The sequence below is a fragment of the Somniosus microcephalus genome, chromosome 1 (assembly GCF_052327205.1).
Source record: "Somniosus microcephalus isolate GS21.2 chromosome 1, FLI_Smic_1.0, whole genome shotgun sequence".
Taxonomy (NCBI): Eukaryota; Metazoa; Chordata; class Chondrichthyes; order Squaliformes; family Somniosidae; genus Somniosus; species Somniosus microcephalus.
This window is the reverse complement of record NC_140987.1, coordinates 48,299,367-48,324,813: the sequence shown is the minus strand read 5'-3', so window position 1 is coordinate 48,324,813 and position 25,447 is coordinate 48,299,367. Positions and strand designations below refer to the sequence as shown.

General features: G+C 43.6%; 1 protein-coding gene across 9 annotated transcripts in view; it reads right to left on the bottom strand.

Annotated features, from left to right (window-relative positions):
• Positions 1–25,447, bottom strand: part of tenm3 (teneurin transmembrane protein 3) — a 2,019,778-nt gene that overhangs the window by 1,072,959 nt on the left and 921,372 nt on the right. For all 9 annotated transcript variants that reach the window (XM_085979187.1, XM_085978950.1, XM_085979196.1 and 6 more), the window contains one exon: positions 23,882–23,962. The gene's annotated coding sequence lies outside the window, so the exon portion shown is untranslated. The remainder of the gene's footprint in view (positions 1–23,881; positions 23,963–25,447) is intronic.

Below are 25,447 nucleotides of genomic sequence, written 5' to 3'. Positions count from 1 at the left end.
GGAGTGGGGTTTGACCCCAGAAGCTTCTGACTCAGAGGCGAGACTGCTACCACTTATAGCACAGAAGGAGGCCATGTGACCCATTGGGCACATGCTGGCTCTCTGGAAGAGCTATCCACTCAGTCCCATTCTCCCACCCTTTCCCAAATACCCCGGTATATAGATATATTTATATATATATTGAACAGGTCCAACTTTGAAAGCTACCATTCTGAGACACCTGGAAAGATAAGAGATTGACATATAAGTATTTGCATATAAGTACTTACTCTTACAGCATTGTTCCTGTTAGGAACAAAGGGAATAATGAATTTTACTAAACTAAACCACATATGCGATGATTCCAACACTTGTTTACTTCCAGCGGTTTCATAATTTCAAAAGAGACCAATGGAACAACTTAATGGCCCAGAACTTGGTGTCGGGGGCTTGCCGCGCGTGCAAGCCCCCGATGTGAACTTACCCGGCGCGCCGACATCTGAAACCTGGCCCGCAGTGGATTTCCTGTCAGTGGCCCGGTTCTGATGTCGGCACGCTGTGCTAACCTGACCCAGCGGCGTAGTTAGTGCGATGTGCCGGCTGGGATCAGGTGAGCACTGTTCAGCCAATCAGGGGAGGGGAAACTTCATTCATAAGTTTGAGAGTAAGAACTGTCAAACTCATGAAAAGTACTGCACCCCAAAACACTACTTAAACTTTAAATAAAATTAAAAAAAAACATCCCAATCATTAAATTAAGTATAAATAAGTTTAAAAAAATAATTTAAAGAATAATTTTTTTTTTTGAAAAAATTAAATTTTTAATAAAAAGGGCCTAAAACTAAACTTACCTTATTGTAGATTCTTTAAAATAATAAACCTGTGGAATTTTTTTTTCTAAATTGCACTAAAACACCACTTACCTGTAAAAATAAATACTTACGTGTGCTTTTTACAAGCGTAAAGACCGGAGGCCTCTACACATGCGCAAATCCCCCAAAACAGAGGAAATCCAAGACGCACGCGCTGCCCCCTACAGTGCACGCGCTAGCCTCTTCACCTCTTGGGTTAGAGGAGAGGAAATGCCGGTTTTCAGCACATGCGCTGTGCATGCTGAAAACCGGCATTTCCTCCGGCCAGACGCGTGAGTACCCCTTCCGTACTCACGCGTTTGGGGAGGAATTACTGCCCCAATATTTTTACTAATAAGTGCAGCATACACTGATAGAAACATAGAAACATAGAAAAATAGGAGCAGGAGTAGGCCATTCGGCCCTTCGAGCCTGCTCCGCCAATCAATATAATCATGGCTGATCCTTTATCTCAACACCATATTCCCGCTCTCTCCCCATACCCCTTGATGCCTTTTGTGTCTACAATGATGCACAACTGAAGAGCAGTGATTTGCAGAGAATTAACCCACTGGCACTTCAACTGGTCATTCATTTCATTGCTGCATGTGGCAGCTTGGTGTGCACAAGTGGTTGCTGAACTTGCCTAAATAACAACAAAGCAAAGTAATGTATTGCATGAGATGCACTTTGAAATGTACCCGAGAGATGCGATATGAGATGCCCCCTGCAAAATTGCTGAAACGCCAAGCTTTTATCTTTTTATCTTAGTTCTAAGTGCTTCTGGATGTTTTATACACATATTACACAGCATATTTTAAAGCTAGTCACTGTAAACCTTTTGTCTTTGTTGGCTGCAGAGGCTCTCATCATGGAGTCTCCAGGGCCACACATATTATAATTCGGGTCCCCACGCATGAGTACGCACTGGGTACTCATGCGTAGGCCCAACGAAAGTGTCGGTTTCGTGCATGCACTGCGCATGCGTGGGAAACCAGAACTTCCGTTCCCTTGAAAGAAGGGGTTGACAGGTGGAACGCGTGCGCCGGAGAGGCAGCGCGTGCGCATCGAACGTACGTTTTTTTTTGCAGGTTTCTCCGGGAGGGTAAGTCTCCAGCAGTTACACTTTTAAAAAGCAGGCACAAGACCTGCTTTTAACAAGGTAAGTGGTGAATTAAGTAAAATTAAAACATTTTTTCCACAGGTTTATTATTTTTAAATACTTTAAAGAAAGGTAAGTTTATTTTTAGCCCCGTTAGAAAATGTAATTAATTTTTTCAAAAATTTAAATTATTGTTTAAAATAGTTATTTCGTGTAATTTATTGTTATTTTAAAAATGTGATGTTTTTAAAAAATTTATTTGAAGTTTTAGTGATGTTTTGAAGCTTATAGTATTTATAGGTTTGACAGCTCTTCCTGTCAAATTTATGAATGAAGCATTCCCTGCTACCATTGGCTCTCCATGGCCCATGTGATCCCAGGGGACGCATCGAACTAACTGCGCCCCTGGGATACGCAAGCACTGCGCGCCGGCAGTTGCAGCAGGCCCAGGATCGGAATACCACTCGGGCCCACAGCTCAATGGCCGGCACGCAAGGTAAGTGCAGGTCGGAGGCTTGCACCCGCGCGGGAAGCCTCCGACCCGAATTTCTGGGCCAATATTTGAATCCATGTTTCCATTCATTTGCATGTACTGTATGTCAAGTTGCGGATACTGATAGATCTTGACGCTCTGACTTAGGATTTATTCATCGATATAGGCACCAATGTGAACAGATCTTTCCAAACCTCCAGGCCCATACAATGCAAATAGGACAAACAATGTGGAGATGTGCAAATTGGACTGAGTTGTCTGAGTTGAAGGCCATGTTGCCAGTGTTGGGGGCTGCACACGGCCATGAAATGCAGTTTGGATATCACTACTTTAAGGAATAAAACATCTGAATTCAGCTGCCGTTGACAACTACTCTTGTGTTTTACAATATCATCCAAGCCCCTTGATGAGTTCTGCATTGCAACACACTCCCAGCTATGTGTTAGCCTGCATGATTCACACATAACATGCAGTAAATAGTTCGAGATCCTTAAGCAAAGTGTGAAGCAGAAAATCTGTCTCAGTAGACACTCCTCATTAGTACTAAGGCACACAAATGTACTGCACCTATGTACATATCCTCCAGTGTCCTTTGATTCAGAAAACCTAGATTAGTTCTGTACCATAATTAGTAGCTTCAGATTTACCTGCCTCAGTTCAATGGATGGCTTTGTCGGTCATAAAACTCATTTGATCACAGTGGTCCACAGGGACTACACGAATACAGGATTCAGCAGTAATTAAACCAATCAACATCAATGTGTATCATTAACTTTCCATGACTCAGGTATATAACAGTCCAAGCAATCGATATGTTGTCCAAGCAACTGAATTATTTGCGTTTATGTCTACCATTTGTTTAGTTGCTGTATTTAATGCCGTACAAGTTATTTATGGGGCACTAAGCTTTCGAAACAGCTGCTAAACAGCTTAAAACAGGAGCAGTGTAGTAGCAGCAGAGTTCATGTTATCACCATTCAGCCCTCCATTTGATCGCAGTTTAGAGATTTAAAAAAAAGTGCAATGACATAATACATTTACATGTTGTTTAGAACCAGTGCAGATGGCTAAACCTCTGGGGGGGGGAGGAATGTTCCTGTTGGCACAACAATGTAAACACCACTAGCAACAGTGCACATGGAGCTTTGGTCCAGGTGTTGGAGCAAAGAAAGGGTCAGGTGACGAGCCATTCTTTTCCTTTTACTTGTATCTTTCACCTTTTTTATAAACAAGTCGACTTGCTGGACTCTTTCCCTGATGCTTACAGCAATCAACTTTTCTTTTTTTTTGAATTTGAGAAAACAAATAAGATCAAAAAACCTTCGATGCACACAGATAATTTTTTCCTTCGGATTCGGTGGCATAACCACATGGCACAGACCACAAGATTGATATGGCTGAGGGAGGCCATTTGGCCCATTCCAGCTAATCCAGAAAGAGAGAATTTACGGCCTTCCCATCACAGCTTCAAACTGTGCAAATTAAATTTTTTTAAAGCCGTAGACGCTGGAAATCTGGAACACAACTGGAAAATGCTGGAAATATACACAGGGCAGTCAGCAACTGTAAAGAGAGCTGTGAACATTTCGGGTTGAGGAAAGGTCTTACTCCTGAAAAGTTAACGTGTCTTTTCTCTTTACAGATGCTGACAGACCTGCTGGGCATTTCCTGTTTTTGTTGACGTACCCAACTGTTCTTATAGATCATTATGGTGTCTCCAGTTGAGCTATCTATTTTGAAAGCTGAAAAATCCAATGTTTCTTCCGTCTTGTCTCATAACTCAGTCTTTTGATCCCCTCTACTTTGGCACCTCCCCCTCGGTTTTCAATAACCGCAATAATCCTCCATTTTGACCATCTCTTCGGGTCCCCATCACTGCCTCTGTAATTCTTTCCCCATTCCCCGTGCTCAGTGTCCATTGTATCCCTTTCCTCCTTATTGAAAAGTCTCATGTGTGTGAGGAGCACTATGTGAATGAAAATTGTTATTATTGTTGATGTTAGCGCTCAACTTCATGGCTTCTCACTGGACTTCCTCCAGGGTTTGAATTACATAGAAACATAGAAGATAGGAGCAGGGGTAGGCCATTCGGCCCCTCGAGCCTGTTCTGCGATTTAATGAGATTATGGCTGATCATCCAAATTCAGTACCCTGTCCCTGCTTTCTCCCCATATCCCTTGATCCCTTTAGCCTTAAGAAATATATCTAACTCCTTCTTCACCCAGAGAGTGGTGAACCTGTGGAATTCTCTGCCACAGAGGGCGGTGGAGGCCAGTTCATTAAATATATTCAAGAAAGAGTTGGATATATTTCTTGAGGCTAAAGGGATCAAGGGATATGGGGAGAAGGCAGGGACAGGGTACTGAATTTGGATGATCAGCCATGATCTCATTGAATGGCAGAGCAGGCTCGAAGGGCCGAATGGCCTACTCCTGCTCCTATCTTCTATGTTTCTATGTTTCTTCTTGAATATATTTAATGAATTGGCCTCAACTACCTTCTGTGGTAGAAAATTCCACAGGTTCACCACTCTCTGGGTGAAGAAATTCCTCCTCATCTCAGTCCTAAATGGCTTACCCCTTATCCTTAGACTGTGACCCCTGGTTCTGGACGCCCCCGCCATTGGGAACATCCTTCCTGCATCTAGTCTGTCTAGTCCTGTTAGAATTTTCTAAGTTTCAATGAGATCCTCTCTTCTTCTTCTAAACTCTAGCCAATATAAGCCCAATCGACCCAATTTCTCCTCATACGTCATTCCTGCCATCCCATGTATCAGTCTGGTGAATCTTCGCTGCACTCTCTCCATGGCAAGAACATCCTTCCTCAGATAAGGTAACCAAAACTGCACACGATACTTAAGGTGTGGTCTCACCAAGGCCCTGTACAACTGCAGCAAGACATCCTTGCTCCTGTACTCGAATCCTCTCGCTATGAAGGCCAACAGACCATTTGCCTTCTTAACCGCCTGCTGCACCTGCATGCTTACCTTCAGCGACTGGTGCACAAGGACACCCAGGTCTCGTTGCACTTCCCCTTTTCCCAGTCCATTGCCGTTCAGATAATAATCTGTCTTCCTGTTTTTGCCACCAAAGTGGATAACCTCGCATTTATCCACTTTACGCTGCATCTGCCATGCATCTGCCCAATCACCCAACCTGTCCAAATCATACTGGAGTTTCTCTGCATTCTCCTCACAGCACACATGCCCACCCAGCTTTGTGTCATCTGCAAACTTGGAGATCTTACATCTAGTTCCCTCGTCTAGATCATTAATATATATTGTGAATAGCTGGGGTCCTAGCACCAATCCCTGCGGTACCCCACTAGTTACTGCCTGCCACTCGGAAAAAGACCCATTTATTCCAACTCTTTGCTTCCTGTCTGTCAACCAGTTCTCTATCCAAGTCAGTATCTTACCCCCAATTCCATGTGCTTTAACTTTTCATGCTAATCTCTTATGTGGGACCTTATCGAAAGCCTCTGAAAGTCCAAATACACCACATCTACTGGTTCTCCCTTATCTATTCTACCAGTTACATCCTCAAAAAATTCCAGTAGATTAGTCAAGCATGATTTACCTTTTGTAAATCCATGTTGACTTTGTCCGATCCTGTCATTGTTTTCCAAGTGCTCTGCTATTACATCTTTTATAATGGACTCTAACATTTTCCCCACTACCGATGTCAGGCTTATCGGTCTATAATTCCCCATTTTCTCTCTACCAAATTTTTAAATAGTAGGATTACATTAGTTATCCTCCAATACATGGGAGCTGTGCCAGAGTCTATAGAATTTTGGAAGATGACCAGTAATGCATCTACTATCTCTAGGGCCACTTCTTAAGTATCCTAGGATGTAGATTATCAGGCTCTGGGGATTTATCGGCCTTCAATCCCGGCAATTTCCCTAACACCATTTCCCTACAAATACTGATTTCATTCAGTTCCTCCCTCTCATTAGAACCTATGTTCCCCGACATCTCTGGGAGGTTATTTGTGTCCTCCTTTGTGAAGACAGAACCAAAGTATGTATTTAATTGGCCTGCCATTTCTTTGTTCCCCATTATAAATTCCCCATATTCTGGCTGCAAGGGACCTACGCTTGACTTCACCAATCTTTTTTCTCTTCACATATCTACAGAAGCTTTTACAGTCAGTTTTTATGTTCCCTGCAAGCTTACTCTCATAATCTATTTCCCCCCTCTTAATTAATCCCTTTGTCCTCCTTTGCTGAATCCTAAACTGCTCCCAATCCTCAGGTTTGCTGCTTTTTCTGGCCAAATTATAAGTCCTCTCCTTGGCTCTTATGCTATCCCTAATTTCTCTTGTTAGCCACGGCTGAGTCACAATTTTTGTTTTATTTTTATGCCAAACAGGGATGAACAAATTCTGTAGTTCATCCATGCAATCTTTAAATGTTTGCCATTGCCTATCCACCGTCAACCCTTTAGGAAATGTTCCCCAATCCATCCTAGCCAACTCGTGCCTCATACCATCATAGTTTCCTTTATTTAAATTCAGGACCCTAGCCTCTGAGTCAACTACTTCACTCTCCATCTTAATGAAGAATTCTATCATATTATGATCGCTCCTCCCCAAGGGGCCTCGCAGAACAAGGTTGCTAATTAATCCTTTCTCATTACATAATCTCCAGTCTAAGATGGCCTGATCTCTAGTTGGTTCCTTGACATATTGGTCCAGGAAACCATCCCACATACACTCTAGGAATTCCTCCTCCACAGTATTGTTACTAATTTGGTTAGCCCAATCTATATATGTAGATTAAAGTCACCCATGATAACTGCTGTGCCCTTATTGCACGTGTCTCTAATTTCCCATTTAATGCCATCCCCAAAATCAACATTACTGTTTGGGGGTCTGTATACAACTCCCACTAACGTTTTCTACCCCTTGGTATTTCTCAGCTCTGCCCATACAGATTCCACATCATCAGAGCAAATATCCTTCCTTACTATTGTGTTAATCTCCTCTTTAACCAGCAATGCTACCCCACCTCCTTTTCCTTTTTTCCTGTCCTTCCTGAATATTGAATACCCCTGGATGTTGAATTCCCAGCCTTGGTCACCCTGGAGCCATGTCTCCGTAATCCCAATTATATCATATCCATTTACATCTATTTGCGCAGCTAATTCATCCACCTTATTACAAATCCTCCTCACATTAAGACACAAAGCCTTCAGGCTTGATTTTTTTAACACTCTCAGTGCTTTTAGAATTTTTATTTACTCTAGCCCTGTTTGATTTTCACCCTTGATTTCCCTGCCTTCCACTTTTGCTTTTCTCCTTCCTGTCTTTTGCTTCTATCCATGTTCCCCTTTCCTCTGTCTCCCTGCACAGGTTCCCAACCCCCTGCCATTTTAATTCTCCCCTTTTTCTGCGGGACCAAATCTGGAGACATGAGGTGTACCCCTGCTGGTTACCAAGGCTAGAAAAATACCAGAGAGTTTGTATTTAGTGGCTAAATTAACAACCCAATACTTAATGCGTGCTCTAACAATTGTAGTTCAATTGATAATCATAGCGCAGTTATTGGACCATGAGTTAGGTTCTCGATTTTTGCATAAGAAGGGATAGAACATCAGGCAACAACACTGCCTGGGATAGAACTCCATCGGCAGAAGAAGTGGTTTATACAACTTCAGCACTGGTATTACAAAATGACATTTTGGAGTGTTGTTGAATGTTGAGGTGAGCTGCAAGTTCCTGGTATAATTATGCAGGTGTAATTTTGAACAACTCTGACTGTGCTGTTCCAGTCATGATCCTACCAAGGATTGGTAGTTTGCACACATCTCATTGAAGCTGTGCAGAATGCACACTAGCAAAGAGTAATCCAGTCCCGTGATCTCATTGGCAACAGGTGGGTTTGCTCTGGAGCATGTTGACCAACTCTCAGTGGATGTAGTCTTTGTGGATCATTTTACTGCTAGCTTTAACAAAATGGTGCCAATATTTCTTGGGTACACACATTCTTCTACTTCATTAAGTAATTACTCAGGTATATCTGCCACCTATTTGTTGCAGCATTGGTCACATTTTATCATCCAGAAGGATGTAATTTAAAAAAATTGCAAGGGTATTTTAAAAAAAACTTTCTGCTTCCCTCCCTTACCTTCATCTCTCTTTGATTTAAGATTTATATTCAGGACAGAGATCGATAGATTTTTGAATATTAAGGGAATTAAGGGATATGGGGATAGTGCAGGAAAGTGGAGATGTGGTAGATGATCAGCCACGATCTTATTGAATGGCGGAGCAGGCTTGACGGGCCAGATGGCCGACTCCTGCTCCTGTTTCTTGTGTTCTTATTTTGCACCAACTGCAGCAAAGATGTCAGCCACCCTGATTCCCAGGTCTCTGCAAACCTACCTAAAACTTAACTTTTCCAGCCCACCAAATACTCTTTTCTTGCACTTCCATGGTGATTTCTCGAGAAATTTCCATGCTGAGCATCTTCATTATTATTTCAAAAATGTTTCTCGGTGAGAAAATGCAGGAAACGGAGACGAAAAATTAGAGGGAAATGAAGGTGCAACGCAGCCAAGGGGAAAAGTCGGACCATGATTTGGAAACACTTCTAGATGGACGTCTCGAATTGGTAATGGAAGCCTCTTGTGTTTGATTTGAGTTATTCCCTTTGAGGTTCTGCAATTGCCATTTAATCCAGCTCTGCTTACTTTCTTATGTATAATTATGTAACTCTAACAGCAGCTGGGTATCTCCAGATAGGATCATTTCAATCAGAGTGAAGCAGATTTCATATAGTTACACTGTAATTGTAATTTCTCTGCAAATCATTTTACAAAATGTAATTTTTGCTAATGTCTTGCCAATCAACTTGCTGGTGTGACCACTGAAGGGCAGTCCGCTGGCTACCTGTGACCTAGGTACTTTGTACTTCAGTGTTTTTAAAATTGAATGTAATTTATGCTGATTACTGAGAGGCCTTCTTCTGCAAGACGGTCGAATGAACTGAGTAAAATTGGTTTGTTATTTTGACGTTGAAAGCAAGATGACTATGCCGCTACTGAAAAACTTTCAGCAGATCCTTATTTAATACACTTTCAATAGTTTTCGCAGATTTTGCAGGTAGAGTAGGAATGTGTCATCAGCATATAAACAGCCTTTGGAGTGTGAACACACCTTAGGGAGATCATTAATGTAACAAAGGAGTTGTAATGGTCCTCAGAGACTCCAATTTGAGCAGTGCTTAAATTAGATGTATTTTTAGTCCTTTGATGTGTGCTATCTAGCCATGAAGCAAAACACTGTATGGTCCTGTCAGACAAACCAAACTCCATCATTATAGGATGCTGTGATTTACTACATTAAAAGTCTTCTTAAAGCCACAAAGGCTGCTTTTACATTACAGGGGCACAGCCAAAGGCAACCGTGACATACTTCCTCTATTGGTTGCATTGCTAAGTATCAACAGAGAGCCAGCAGCATTCTAGTTCCACTAAAATGGATCATTATTCAAGCTAAACATGGGTATCCAGTCCTGCTTGGCTGCGCTGCATTGCAACCAAGTCTGCATATTATACGGCAAAGCCCGACTGGTCAATGGAGGCTGTTCTTCCCAGATGGGAACAAAGTGGTTAAAAATATACATTACAATATAAACTTCAATTGTACTGCAAGTCTTGAATTAGGCCGTATCTGGACTACTATGCACAGTTTTGGTTCTCTTGTATTGTGGATGATATAGAGGCCCTGCAAAAGGTTCAAAGAAAGGTCAGTAGAATGATCCTTAATTTAGAAACACTCGGTTACCACCATAGGCTGAGAGAGCTGGGTCTTTCTACTCGAGAATAGTGTAGACTCTGGGATGATTTAATTGAAGTATTTAAAATGCTGAAGGGACTAAAATGAAGATGAGCCTACTCCTGCTCCTATTTCTTATGTTCTTATTTTTATTCGTTTATGGGATGTGGGTGTCGCTGGCAAGGCCAGCATTTATTGCCCATCCCTAATTGCCCTTGAGAAGGTGGTGGTGAGCCACCTTCTTGAACCGTTGCCGTCCGTGTGATGAAGGTACTCCCACAGTACTGTTAGGGAGGGAGTTCCAGGATTTTGACTAGCGATGATGAAGGAGCGGCGATATACTTCTAAGTCAGAATGGTGTGTGACTTGGAGGGGAACGTGGAGGTGATGGTGTTCCCATGCGCCTGCTGCCCTTGTCCTTCTAGGTGGAAGAGGTCGCAGGTTTGGGAGGTGCTGCCAAAGAAGCCTTGGCGAGTTGCTGCAGTGCATCTTGTAGATGGTACACACTGTTCTTATGTTTGTGTGAACAGACTATTTGAACTAGATAGGTTAGGGAAATTAGGGGCCATGCGTATAAGCTATGCCAAGTTAGATGCCAGGAGGTTTTTCTTTACGCAGAGGGTTAGTGATGCTTGGAAAAAGTTACCAGCTCGTGGTGAGAGCGGAATCACTACAAAAGTTCAAAACGGAGCTGGGGGAGTTTCTGGCTGTGGCTAATATCACTGCATACAAAGGGAGGTGAGATGTTGGGGGATATGCCCCATAGTCAATGTGGTCCTCAAGAAATTTGGAAAGAAATTTCCCAGATTTACTTTCTCTAAATTGGCCTAGGGTTTTTTATTTGTTGCTTTTCCCATGCTGCTGGGATGGAGCACGATGGAACCATGATGCCCAGTTGCATGATGACTATCCATGATGCTTTGTTGTGTCATGACTGTTTGGGCAGGTTTGATGGACCAGGCTTTCTTTGTATGTTCCTAACAATTTCCATGCATGGCCAAGACCCAGTGTGTCCAAGTCTTAGCCTAAATTCTGGCACTTCTGGCGGAATGAGCATGGATTTTCAAAATCAGCGTTTCTCCAAATTAACTTGAATTACAGCATAGTTTATATCTACTCACAGAAGGTGCTGAAAGTGTGAACTGACTATCCAAGGAGGCAGTGGAGGTGGGTAGCGTAAGCACATTCAAGAGGAAACTGGACAGTTTCTCTTTGGCACAAGAAATGATTGTGGATATAAGGTATTTTTGAAGTTTAGGACTAGCCAGATGAACATCTGGTTCACTACACTCATACTCTTCTGAAGTGTATACGCCAAATGAGTGTTTTTAACTTGAATACAATACATTGCAAACCAATTAATGATAAAAGAGAACATTTAGACCCGCATGGATTTCCAATGCATTGTAAAAAAAAAATCTAAAAATATAATTGGTTTATAGGATAAAAAAAGTTATTGATTTATGGGCATGATATGCAGGTAGCGATGGATTTGCAGATGTAAGCACTTTAAACAAAAGCAACAGTCGAAACTTCATTTGCATGTAATTAAACTAAACACTGTAACCTCTGTGATGAGTGCTGATTAGACATTTCATGAACAGTTGAAGTGTGTAGGCAGTACAGTTATTTGAATAGAGTTTGCATAAACGCCTGTTACTTCCATGCAACGGTGCAAGTCTTAGAAAGCACAGTGGATCAGTTGCATGACCGCTTATCAATCATCAAAAGCTCACAATGTCTGATGAGAAATTCACCTTCGTTCTTTGGCACAGGGTGTGTTTTATCCATGCTGGATTTCAATGCCTGGTTGTACTTTGCAAACTCAACAGATAAACTGGGGTCATGATGGTCTTATATTTTGATGTGATCAACCCCCACCCCAATGTGAATTGTGATGGCTGCCTTGTGTCAGTCATTGTACAAGGTATTACTATTTATCCCTTATTTATTTTCACAGTCGCAGTATTATTTCAGAGCAGAGGTAAAGCTTGATGTGTTAATGCTCCTGTTGTTAGTGCTTGCAGAAGTGAGAAAATTGTTGATATTTAACAGATTACCTCAGCTGCTTCTGTCACTTCTGAATGTGCCATAAGAACATAAGAAATAGGAGCAGGAATAGGCCACTTGGCCCCTTGAGCCGGCTCCGCCATTCAATAAGACTCACCAGTCACCTGAGAAGTCATTTTTAGTGTGGGAGCAAGTCATCCTCGGTTCCGAGGGACTGCCTAAGAAAAAAAAAGAAGGCTGATCTTGGGCTCAAAGCCACTTCCCTGCCCGCTCCCCATAACCCTTCACTCCCTTATCTTGCAAAAATCTGTCTATCCCCACCTTAAATGTATTTAATGACCCAGCCACCATGGCTTTCTGGGGCAGAGAATTCCACAGATTTACGATCCTCTGAGAGAAGAAATTCCTCCTCATCTCAGTTCTAAAATGACGACCATTTATTCTGAAACTATGCCCCCGAGTTCTAGATTTCCCCACGAGGGGAAACATCCTTTCTGCTTCTACCTTGTTGAGCCCCCTCAGTATCTTATATGTTTCAATAAGATTGTAATGTATATACCTTTAAGGGAGGAACTACATTTTACAGCTCATGTATACTGTAGTACCGGCAGTGACCACACCTGTATATAACACCGAGTAGTAATCTGTACAGGCAGTTGCAGTGTGAGCCACGTTGAGTAAACACCTGTTGTACCGTTCTCCGCAGTCTGTGTCTTATTATACACGGACGCAACATTGGCGACGAGGCAGGATCGAACCTACCTGCAACTCTGCATCACCTCCCGGGGATTCGTTCCTGGAGATCAGTGGATTGGAGGTCAAGGCCAGAGACTCAGGCGTCGACCACGGACAACCGCCCAGTCATCCAGCAGAGACTCGAGAATTGCGGGGGAGGCTGTCGAGGGCCAGGCTTGGCTTTCCAGTCGAGGTGGTCCAGCGAAACGGGCTGGCAACAGGTAGTGCGCAGACCCTTCCCGGACAGCGGCGGGCTAGAGCCCGACCGAGCGGCACAGCAAAGGGCCGAGCAGCGTCGACGGGGGAGAGAGAGAGAGGGCAGAGTGCACAGGGCGCAACCGGTGTTCAGGGGCCGAGCAGCGTCGGAGAGAGGGAGAGAGAGACGCGCAGAAACCCGCGAGGCGCCGCCATTGCCACGAGGACCACCGACAGCGGCGTTGGCAGCAGCACAGGAGAAGCGCGAGAAACCTACAGGGCGCCGCCATTGCCATGAGAACTGCCGGGAGCGGCGTTGGCAGCAGCGGGGGAGGAAGGAAAGCACGGGAGATGCCATTTTAAGCCATTGGGAGATGCCATTTTAAACCACACCCAAAATGCCAAAGAGTGGCAGTATCACCGCATTTGACAATGAAGTCGAAGATTGGACTACATATGTCGAATGAATAGAGGTGTACTGCAAGGCAAATGAGGTGTCAGATGACAAGAAAGCGTCGGTATTATTAAATTTAATGGGTGCAAAGACGTATGGTTTATTACGAAATCTAGTAACCCCAACGAAGCCAATGGAAAAGAGTTTTGAAGACGTACACGGGGCAAAAAGTCAACCCCAAAGGAAAAATAAGGGTGACCGTTATATATAACGGTAAGGAAACACCAAAACTAGACCTGTATGTATTGCAAGATGGAGGACCACCATTACTGGGACGTGAATGGATCCGGAAAATACAACTGGATTGGCATTCCATACAGGCACTGACTGTGGTTGACAAAAAGGATGACGACGTCACACCTGGGCGACTGTCAAAGATCCTAACTGACGTGAAAGAAGTGTTCCAGCAAGGACTCGGAACACTAAAAGGCATGACAGCGACGATTAAAATTGAAGAAAACGCAAGCCCAAAATTTTTTAAGGCCAGACCGGTACCTTATGCGATCCGCCCAGCCGTCGAAGCAGAGCTGGAGAGTCTGGAATGTTCAGGTGTACTGTCCAAGGTAGACTGGAGCGAGTGGGCTACACCCATCGTCCCTGTGATGAAAAAGTCATTGAGCAGCACGCCTGGGGAACCAAGGAAGGTTCGCATCTGTGGGGACTTTAAGGTAACAGTGAACCCGGTCCTTCACACCGTACAATATCCACTTCCGCGGATTGAAGATATTTTCGCCTCACTATCTGGAGGGAAACGCTTCACTAAGATTGATCTGGCCCAGGCGTATCTACAAATGGAGGTAGAAGAAGCATCAAAAAAATACCTCACAATCAACACCCATAAAGGTCTCTACCAATACAACCGGCTGGTATTCGGGGTAGCATCAGCTCCGGCTATTTGGCAGAGGGCAATGGAACAAGTCCTGCAAGGGATCCCAGGGACCCAGTGTTATTTGGACGACATCCTGGTCACGGGCGAAAATGACAGTGATCACCTTGCCAACCTGGAGCAGGTGCTCACTAGATTGCAGGAATATGGGCTCCGAGCTAACCGCCCCAAATGCGAGTTTTTTAGATAACAGATCTCGTATTGTGGCCACGTTATCGATAAAAAGGGGTTACATAAGTCCCCAGAGAAGATTGAGGCAGTAGTCAAGGCTCCAGCACCGGAAAATATGTCACAACTGAGGTCGTTCCTCGGGCTGGTAAACTACTACCATAAGTTCTTGCCAAATTTGTCTACAATACTACACCCACTGAACACCCTACTGCAAACTGGGGTGCCATGGAAGTGGAGTGACGAATGTAGACGAGCTTTCCAGAAGAGTAAAACACTAATTACATCAAAAGAGGCATTGGCCCATTACAACCCAGCATTAACAATTCGGTTGGCATGTGATGCGTCACCCTACGGCATTGGAGCGGTGCTGTCGCACAAATTCTCGGACGGCTCAGAGAGGCCAATAGCCTTTGCGTCACGATCACTAACCTCAGCCGAGCGTAACTACGCCCAGATTGACAGGGAGGCCCTCAGCCTAGTGTGGGGAGTGAAAAAGTTCAATCACTATCTGCACGGGCAGAAATTCACCTTGCTGACTGATCACCAGCCTCTTGTCTCCATTTTTAATCCGAAGAAGGGCGTTCCGGTGATGACTGCGCAACGACCACAAAGATAGTCACTTTTTCTAGGGGCGCACCACTATGAGATTGAATATAAGGGCACGAAACAGCATGGAAATGCTGATGGGCTATCACGCCTGCCACTGCCTACTGCGGAGGAAGCACCAGCAGTGGATCCTGTCGAAATATTCCATTCGACTATAGTTGAATACCTACCGGTAACTAACGTTTGTATCGAAAAGGAAACCCGAAATGACCCGACACTGTCTCGGGTATATGATTTGACGGCGAAGGGATGGCCAGCATATGGCGACTCACTGTTGCCAGCATTCTCGACAAGGAGAGAACAGCTGTCAGTGTGCCGGGGGACCTTGATGTGTGGATCCCGAGTGGTAATTCCACCCAAGTTAAGGGATAGAGTGCTCAATGAGCTTCATGAGGGTCATCTGGGAGGGGTAAAAATGAAAAGCCTAGCCAGGGCTTATGTGTGGTGGCCGGGAATCGATAAACAAATCGAGGACCTGACCAAGAGCTGTTCAGGATGCCAGAGAGTCCAAAATGCACCACCACAGGCCCCTCTACACCCATGGGAGTGGCCCTCATCTCCATGGCAACGGGTGCATATTGATTTTGCTGGTCCATTCATGGACTCAATGTTTTTAATAGCCGTGGATGCGCACTCGAAATGGCCTGAGGTCATCGAAATGTCCTCCACCACCACGGAGAAAACTATTGCAGTCCTACGGACCATTTTTGCCAGGAATGGTTTGCCAGAACAGATTTGCTCCGACAACGGACCACAGTTTGTGTCCGAAGAGTTCCGGAGGTTCTTGAAAAAGAATGGGGTAAGGCATTACGCATCCGCCCCGTATCATCCAGCCGCAAATCGATTGGCTGAGAGGTTCGTACAAACCTTTAAGAAGGCAATAAAGGTTATGTACAATGACAACATTCCGCTGCAGCACAAGGTGGACAATTTCCTGTTCGCCTAACGGAATGCGACACATGCAGTCACCAACCAGGCCCCAGCCATGATGTTCTTTAACCGAAGGTTAAGATCTCGCCTGGATTTGCTCAGACCAAACGTACGAAGAGATGTTGAGAGTAAGCAATTCCAGCACATCCATGAGAAGCCAACAAGGAGCTTCAATGTAGGGCAACCAGTCTTGGCCCGCGACTACCGAACAGAAAAATGGCAGCCAGGAACTATATGCACATGGCAGGGCCCACTAATGTACACAGTGGACGTTGGGGAGAGCATCATGAGACGCCATGCTGACCAGATCCTAGAGTCACAGGAACAAGTCAACCCCATGCCTCGCCCATACGTACCTGGTGATGAACCCGACGTACAGGTCGCATCTACCCCAGAAACAGTAGCATCAGAAGCTGATGAACCAACCGACGACAGGGGGCCAGAATCGCCTCCGCACCAAGAGCAAGACACTCGGGAAAGGCGCTATCCAGAAAGGATCAGGAAGCCTCCCCAAAGACTGAATTTATAAATAGACTATTTTCAGCTAATGTTGCATGTTAAAAGTGTTAATTGTAATTAGTTTGATATTTAATTGTTAAATGAGTGTTATGGTACTGTTAATCTAAAAGGGGAGGAATTATAATGTATATACCTTTAAGGGAGGAACTACTTTTTACAGCTCATGTATACTGTAGTACCGGCAGTGACCACACCTGTATATAACACTGAGTAGTAATCTGTACAGGCAGTTGCAGTGTGAGCCACGTTGAGTAAACACATGTTGTACTGTTCTCCGCAGTCTGTGTCTTATTATACACGGATGCAACAAAGATCACCTCTCATTCTTCTAAATTCCAATGAGTATAGACCTAACCTGCTCAACCTTTCTTCATAAGTCAACCCCCTCATCTCTGGAATTAAACTAGTGAATCGTCTCTGAACTGCCTCCAATGCAAGTATATCCTTCCTTAAATAAGGAGACCAAAACTGTATGCAGTACTCAAGGTGTGGTCTTACCAATACCCTGTACATTTGTAACAGGACTTCCCTGCTTTTATACTCCAACCCCCTTGCAATAAAGGCCAACATTCCATTTGCCTTTTTGATTACTTGCTGTACCTGCATGCTAACTTTTTGTGCTTCATGCACAAGGACCCCCAGGTCCCTCTGAACTGTAGCATTTTGTAATCTCTCTCATTTAAATAATAATTTGCTTTTTTATTTTTCCTGCCAAAGTGGATAACCTCGCACTTTCCCACATTATACTCCATCTGCCGAATGTTTGCCCACTCACTTAGCCTGTCTACAGCCCTTTGCAGATTCTTTGAGTCCTCTGCACAACTTGCTTTCCCAGCCATCTTTGTATCATCCGCAAACTTGGCTGCATTACACTCGGTCCCTTCATCCAAGTCATTAATGTAGATTGTAAATAGTTGAGACCCCAGCACTGATCCCTGTGGCATCCCACTAATTACCATTTGGCAACCGGAAAATGACCCATTTATCACAACTCTCTGCTTTCTGTTAGTTAGCCAATTCTCTATCCATGCTAATATATTACCCCCAACTCCGTGAGCTCTTACCTTATGCAGTAACCTTTTATGTGGCATCTTATTGAATGCCTTCTGCAAATCCAAATACACCACATCCACTGGCTCATCTTTGTCCACCCTGCTCATTACATCCTCAAAGAACTCCAGCAAATTTATTAATCATGATGATTTCCCTTTCATAAAACCATGTTGACTCTGCTTGACTGCATTATGATTTTCCAAATGCCCTGCTACTGCTTCCTTAATGAAGGACTCCAGCATTTTCCCAATGACAGATGTTAGGCTAACTGGTCTATAGTTCCCTGCTTTCTGTATCCCTCCTTTCTTAAATAGGGGTGTTACATTTGCGGTTTTTCAATCTGATGGGACCTTTCCAGAATCCAGGGAATTTTGGTATATTGCAACCAACGCATCCACTATCTCTGCAGCCGCTTCTTTTAAATCCCTGGGATGCAGGCCATCTGGTCCAGGGGACTTGTCGTTTTTTAGTCCCATTATTTTACCTACCTAAACCTCTCTGCGTCTCTGTCTCTCTTTCCTCCTTTAAGACACTCCTTAAAACCTACCTCTTTGACCAAGCTTTTGGTCACCTGCCCTAATGTCTCCTTATGTGGGTCGGTATCAAATTTTTTGTCTTACAATACTCCTGTGGAGCGCCTTGGGACGTTTTACTACATTAAAGGCACTATATAAATACATGTTGTTGTTGTTATGAGAATTTTTGGGTAAAGCATACGATTGGTTGTCTGGGAAGTCTTCCCATTAAAAAGTTCCTATTGTAGAAAGTGGAACGAAAAGTAAGCCTCGACATACTGTCAAGGTTACATGATACATTTGATCTTCAGTCTTGTGTTACAATTTCTCAAATATGTAAGGCCATCGACCAAAACTACATTGCAGACAGTGTGAAACAATTGGACGCACAGTTTCTGCTTTACCAAGTATCTAAGGAGTCAGACAGCTGCGCACTCCAGTATTGAAGACTTGTACTTCTTTCAGATGATCATTGTTCATAAGGCACTCAGGTGGTAAAGCATTTCACAGAGGCACGGCTCACAGTATTAAAAGCGTACGTGACAGACAGTTCCTGAGAATGGTTCTTCCACATGAAATCTCTGAGCCTTCGCTGCCTGCTGTGTTGATCTGACAATTATCTTCAGTAAGGGTATAAGTTCAGCCAGAAGTACCAGTGCTGCCCCACTAATCAGCCACTCTACTACACAAAGGGATCCATTTTTGCTTTCCTGTGCCGCAGCAGTGCAAGTTTTTTCTGAATCATTCGGATTTAATGTAAACTGAGTGGACATCTCTAGAAATGACTGAGAATAGCAAGATCAGTTTACCAAAAGCATCCTCTATAGCAGATACGTTCCCATTGAAACGCTGCACAGTTAACTTATTCGGCAAACTTTGAAGGTGAATAACCCGTTTAGCGTTTGCCTACTCTATATTTCCAGAAGCGACCTAGGAACCATATAATACTTATAACCATATAATACCAAAATGTTGGATATTGCAGCAAGCCTTCAATTATTTTAACCCTTGAACAACTATGTTAAAATCACTAAAATAACAACAGAAAATGCTGGAAATACTCAGCAGGCCAGGCAGCATCCGTGGAGAGAGAAACAGTTCTGATGAAGGGTCCCAGACCTGAAACGTTAACTCTGTTTCTCTCTCCACGGATGCTGCCTGGCCTGCTGAGTATTTCCAGCATTTTCTGTTGTTATTTCAGATTTCCAGCATCCGCAGTATTTTGCTACTATGTTAAAATCACTGTCTGACATTCAGTTCTGGATGAGCAGAGATTTTCTCCAATGAAATATTAGGAAGACCGAAGCCATTGTTTTCTGTCCTCACCACATTGTGACTAATGTGCTCACAGTGATAAGGGGTAAGCCATTTAGGACAGAGATGAGGAGGAATTTCTTCACCCAGAGAGTGGTGAACCTGTGGAATTCTCTACCACAGAAGGCAGTTGAGGCCAATTCATTAAATATATTCAAGAAGGAGTTGGATATATTTCTTAAGGCTAAAGGGATCAAGGGATATGGGGAGAAGGCAGGGACAGGGTACTGAATTTGGATGATCAGCCATGATCGCATTGAATGGCGGAGTAGGCTCGAGGGGCCAAATGGCCTACTCCTGCTCCTATCTTCTATGTTTCTATGTTTCTAATGGATCAGTTTTATCCAGTGGTCCTGTTCACGTCGAGATGGGTTAAAGTACTTCATTTCCCAGCTTTTGATTTTAATATTGTTGAGATACATCTTTATCTTAATTAAATTGCAGGATTTCTATGTTATCAACCTATTGTGATTTACCAGTAACATTTGAACAATTTACACTTTTCCATTGAGGAATTAGAGGTTACAAAGGTTTGACACAGAAACGGATATTAGTTTTGGTACATTTCCTGTATTTTTTAAAATTCTGACAAATGTTTTTAATCAGGGGCTATGGCACTTTTATTAGGGATTTCAACTATTGTTGTTGTGTGCCTGATCAGATTAGGTGCTTTTCTGGTACCTGCATTCCTATCTGAATTCCTAGACTGTTTGTTTCTAGGCCTGTGGTTTAACACAAGTGTAACACAACCATGGCTCGCTGTCTCTACAGACACTATGGAAAATAGTTACCGCTGTGACTGTGGAGAACCACATATGCCACATTGAGCATGTCATGACTATTCAATTCCTGAGACCAGTCAAGGCTCTTGCAATATATCCAGATAAACTACTGGAAATCTTGCCAGTTTGGGTGACGTTTACATGTGCAAAGATAAAATGCTTATAGTTTATCAAGGTGGTTGGATGCCAGTTGTAACAAGTTCGACAGATACCAAATTGGTTGCACACTAGCTACATAAATTGCTGAGCATTAGTTTATGAATATGTTGCAACAGACTCGGGGATGCAAAAGATGTCAAAACTGTGAACCCACGTCCATCTATTGCACTCAATCCTCCAGAAAATATCTGATTTTATTGTCAATATGTTCCAGTACTACTCAGCAATTTGTTTTCCACAAAGAAACTGCATACAATCTTTTATCCTCTGTTGTTATCTACTTTTTCCATTGATCTTGCGTCATGTACCTTTTATGATTGTCTGTACTGAGCATTATCCCGGTCACAGATTACTCCATGATGTCTGTAACTAGGGCCAATTCTTATTCAGTGAAAAAGGACATTTGCTGGTTTGTACATATTACTTCATGTATACTGGTTTGAGGAGAGATCACTGTCATATTCTGTTAATGTTAAGGTGAGAGTGACTGCCCTTGACACCAAGGCAGCATTTGACCAAGTATGGCATGAAGGAGCCCTAGTAAAACTGAAGTCAATGGGAATTGGGGGGAAAACTCTCCACTGGCTGGAGTCATACCTAGCACAAAGGAAGATGGTTGTGGTGATTGAAGGTCAATCATCACAGCCCCAGGACATCGCTGCAGGATTTCCTCAGGTCAGTGTCCTAGGCCCAACCATCTTCAGCTGCTTCATCAAAGACCTTCCCTCCAATATAAGGTCAGAAATGGGGATGTTCGCTGATGACTGCACAGTGTTCAGTGCCATTCACAACTCCTCAGAAAATGAAGCAGTCCATGCCCGTATGCAACAAGACCTGGACGACGTTCAGGCTTGGGCTGATAAGTGGCAGGTAACATTCGCGCCACAGAAGTGCCAGGCAATGACTATCTCCAACAAGCGAGAGTCTAACCACCGCCCTTTGACATTCAATGGCATTATCATTGCCGAATACACCACCATCAACATCCTGGGGGGTCACCATTGACCAGAAAATTAACTGGACCAGCCGCATAAATACTGTGGTAACAAGAGCAGGTCAGAGGCTAGGTATTCTGCGGCGAGTGTCTCACCTCCTGACTCCCCAAAGCCTTTCCACCATCTACAAGGCACAAGTAAAGAGTGTGATGGAATACTCTCCACTTGCCTGGATGAGTGCAGCTCCAACAACACTCAAGAAGCTCGACACCATCCAGGACAAAGCAGCCCGTTTTATTGGCACCCAATCCACCACCTTAAACATTCACTCCCTCTACCACTGGCGTACCGTGGCTGCAGTGTCCACCATCTACAAGATGCACTGCAGCAACTCACCAAGGCTTCTTCGGCAGCATCTCCCAAACCCGCGACCTCTTCCACCTAGAAGGACAAGGACAGCAGGCGCTTGGGAACACCACCACCTCCAAGTGACACACCATCCTGACTTAGAAGTATATCGCCGATCCTTCATCATCGCTGGGTCAAAATCCTGGAACTCCCTACCTAACAGCACTGTGGGAGTACCTTCACCACACGGACCGCAGCAGTTTAAGAAGGCGGCTCACCAGCACCTTCTCAAGGGCAATTAGGGATGGGCAATAAATGCTGGTCTTGCCAGCGACGCCCACATCCCATAAACGAATAAAAAAAACCCACTGGGGTACCAATGCCATTTTGCCAGGAGACCAAAAGCATAGATAAAGAGGTAGAAATTAGTCTGGGCCTGTTTTCATGCTCAGAATCGGTGCATGTGGCTGAACCGAAAGGCTCGAGGATCAATAGAAATTGGTCCTCGGGCCTCAGCTACATACTCGGGGAAAGCTGGTGGCGTTGGTCACACCTCCACAGCTCATCCGATGGGAAAGGCCAATTTAGAGTCAGTCACATGCCTCATTGACAATGGCCTTCAGGCTGGTCCTGGGAGAGGAATTGGAGGGGGCCATGGAGGGTGTGTGATTGCGATGCTTGTGGGGTCATGAGAGCATTCTGGCTCCTCAGGAAAAGTTTTATTTAAAACATTTTGTTTCACAACTTACTTTCCTTGGCCGGCCTTGGGGTCTGCTGAAGAATCCTAAGGTAACAAATTTTGTAAAGGGAAACTTCAACAAGTGTTAGGCCTCTAATTAACATAATTAAGGGACCAAACACCTGCTTTAGGTGGCTGCCAGGGATGCCCGAATATCCCCTGATGCAATATGAGTTCGGACGTATTTCAGGCACCCACATGAATTTAGCAATGTGACCAACACTTGCATAGATTGGGCATAGGCTGTCGCACTGCTAAATGGGTTTGCTTTGCTCCCGAAATCCGGGCGCAACGTATACCAATTCTGACGCCAAAAGATGAACTGTGGTTTTCTTCTGGTCCGACATTTACCCTGTACTAACTTCAGACATGCATGAAGATGAATCCACATGACATTTCTTGAATTTGCAGAATATTGTGCACACGATGACAGTAAATATCCTAGTAAAGCATGATGGAAAATTATCCTTGGTAAAATTCCTTCCTTCCAGTCAAAAGATTCTGTAACACTGAGTGCATTCATTATGATGCTGGTACCACTCCCCTTCCAGTCACATTACACAAACTTTGTAAAACTTAGGATTTTATACACGAAGGGAAATAAAAGCCTTTTACGACATTATTAAAAAAAAAGAAATTCAATTGTTCCAGAAAATAGAAGAAAATATTGCAGCCTGTTCGATGGCCACAATTTTGGTATCAATAAAATAGTTTCACTCGTGTGCTTTATAACATCAGGCGAAATGCTTGATTGTCTTCAGTCTTGTAGCAAACTAGCAGCCATCTGTTGTTTCAGACGCAAACAGGGTAAAAAGTACATGCTTGTCCCCCCAGGGTGGGACCCCTGCACATCTGTAAGGCATCCTAGCGGAGGACTCGAGGGGAAACTGCCATTCGCATCACAGATTGGAACGTCAGTCAGTGGTGCAACTCAACCCCAGACTGAGAGCTTTGCAGCTCCAAACCAACAGCAGCAACTGGGGGAAAAAAAATAACTGCAGCTTATGTGTCAAAGCAGAAAACCATCCCTCGAGGGATTGGATTCACTATTAGTACAGCTATAGACGTAAAGATGTGAGCTGGGACAGAGCAATACACAAGATTGACGAATTAAATAAACAGTAAAATATTGTAGCAGAACCTTTGAAACTCAATGACAAAAGAAAAGGAAATCTATACAAATCCTATTTTCTTTTCCAAAAGAACAGATCAATGCCAGATACAGATGAGATACAAGGAGCTAGTTTTAAACAAATATGGTACAGAATATATTCAGTGGAAAGATGCATACGCTATGATTCTTACAGCTAGTGGCACTCACCGAGTGTCTTCAGATTCAATCACTTCTATTTACTGCCGGCTTTGTCCTTCAAAAAAGTTGCAGGAATTCGTCGGAAAAAATCTGTAACACACAGTGGTTAATGCAATGTAAATTGGGCACGATATCCAAACAAAATTTCAAATCATAAATCACAGCAGCTGTTGCAAGGCGATGTTATTCAGGCAGCTGCTTTGATTTTTGCAGAAAGAAATAAGAAAATCCTTGTTTAATCTTGCGAGTCAGCCTTTCACATTGCATTACACTTCACCTATAACAGAGAGTGGACTGATTACAGATTACTTCTTTGGCAAAGTAAGAGCTGGCAAGGTTTTTTTTTACTGAGAGATCTCGCTTTCCCTTTGGTTGTCTCCAGTCCTAACCTCCGATCTGTCAAACAGATGGTGAAGCAAACTAAGCAACCAGAAATAAACAATTGTAATTTTATTCCAACAGGGATCAAAAATATCTGCTTTAAAGCACCTGCATTTGAAGTCTTTCTACAGGGGACTTGTTATGTAAGGAGAAAAAATAATTTGAAGAGTCGGTTTATATTTTGTGACCAAATGGTTAAAACCTTGAAATGCATTCTATGGAAGACTGTCCATGAAATGAGGACTGTTTGGTGCAATGTTACTGCAATTTGACTTCAGTCACTGGATTGTCTCCAAATCAGACAAGGGCTTTCACGGCTAGTGGGAAAAAATTGTGACTTCCCTTCCAGAACCTCTGTCTTTCTCCAAAAATATAACTGAAAAATCTGCAACAGTTCCTGAACTCAATCCTCAGTTCAAAGATGGGAGATCTGAAGTATAACAGAGAGCTTGACTGAATAAACCAACAGCAAACATAGGGTAGATGCTGGGAGAATGTTTCCCTTGGCTGGGGAGTCTAGAACCAGGGGCCACAGCCTCAGGATAAAGTGTCGGCCATTCAGGACTGAGATGAGAAGAAATTTCTTCACTCAGAGGGCGGTGAATCTTTGGAATTCTCTACCCCAGAGGGCTGTGGTGGCTCAGTCATTGGGTATATTCAAAACAGAAGCCGATAGATTTCTGACTAGTAAGGGCATGTAGGATTCTCAAAATTCCTACATTTCCCAAGTTATTAAATAAGGGACCCCGAAGGACAAGTTATTCAATAAGGGACCCCAAAGGACAAGTTATTCAATAAGGGACCCTGAAGGACAAGTTATTCAATAAGGGAACCCTGAAGGACAATGGCTTTTGGACTTTATGGCAAAACCTGCAAGGTTAAAGCAGGGCCCTGCACGCAGCATGTCAAGTTCAAAACTCAAAACTTGACATTCCCGGGCCTGTGGGAGACAGCTTTGATTTGTTATTTCAAAACCAGACAAATGAAGGAGACGGAACACGCATTCTTCCCTTTAAAACAAATCAACTCAGGAAGAGACTTAATCTTGCACAAACCTCAAGCCCATCAAGACTATGCATATATAATCGCCTACAGTTCGAACTAGCTACCAAGCCAGGAAGGCACCGATTTACATTATACATAACAAACACCAAGACATTAAAAACCGTTTAACAACGGGACAACCACCCAAAA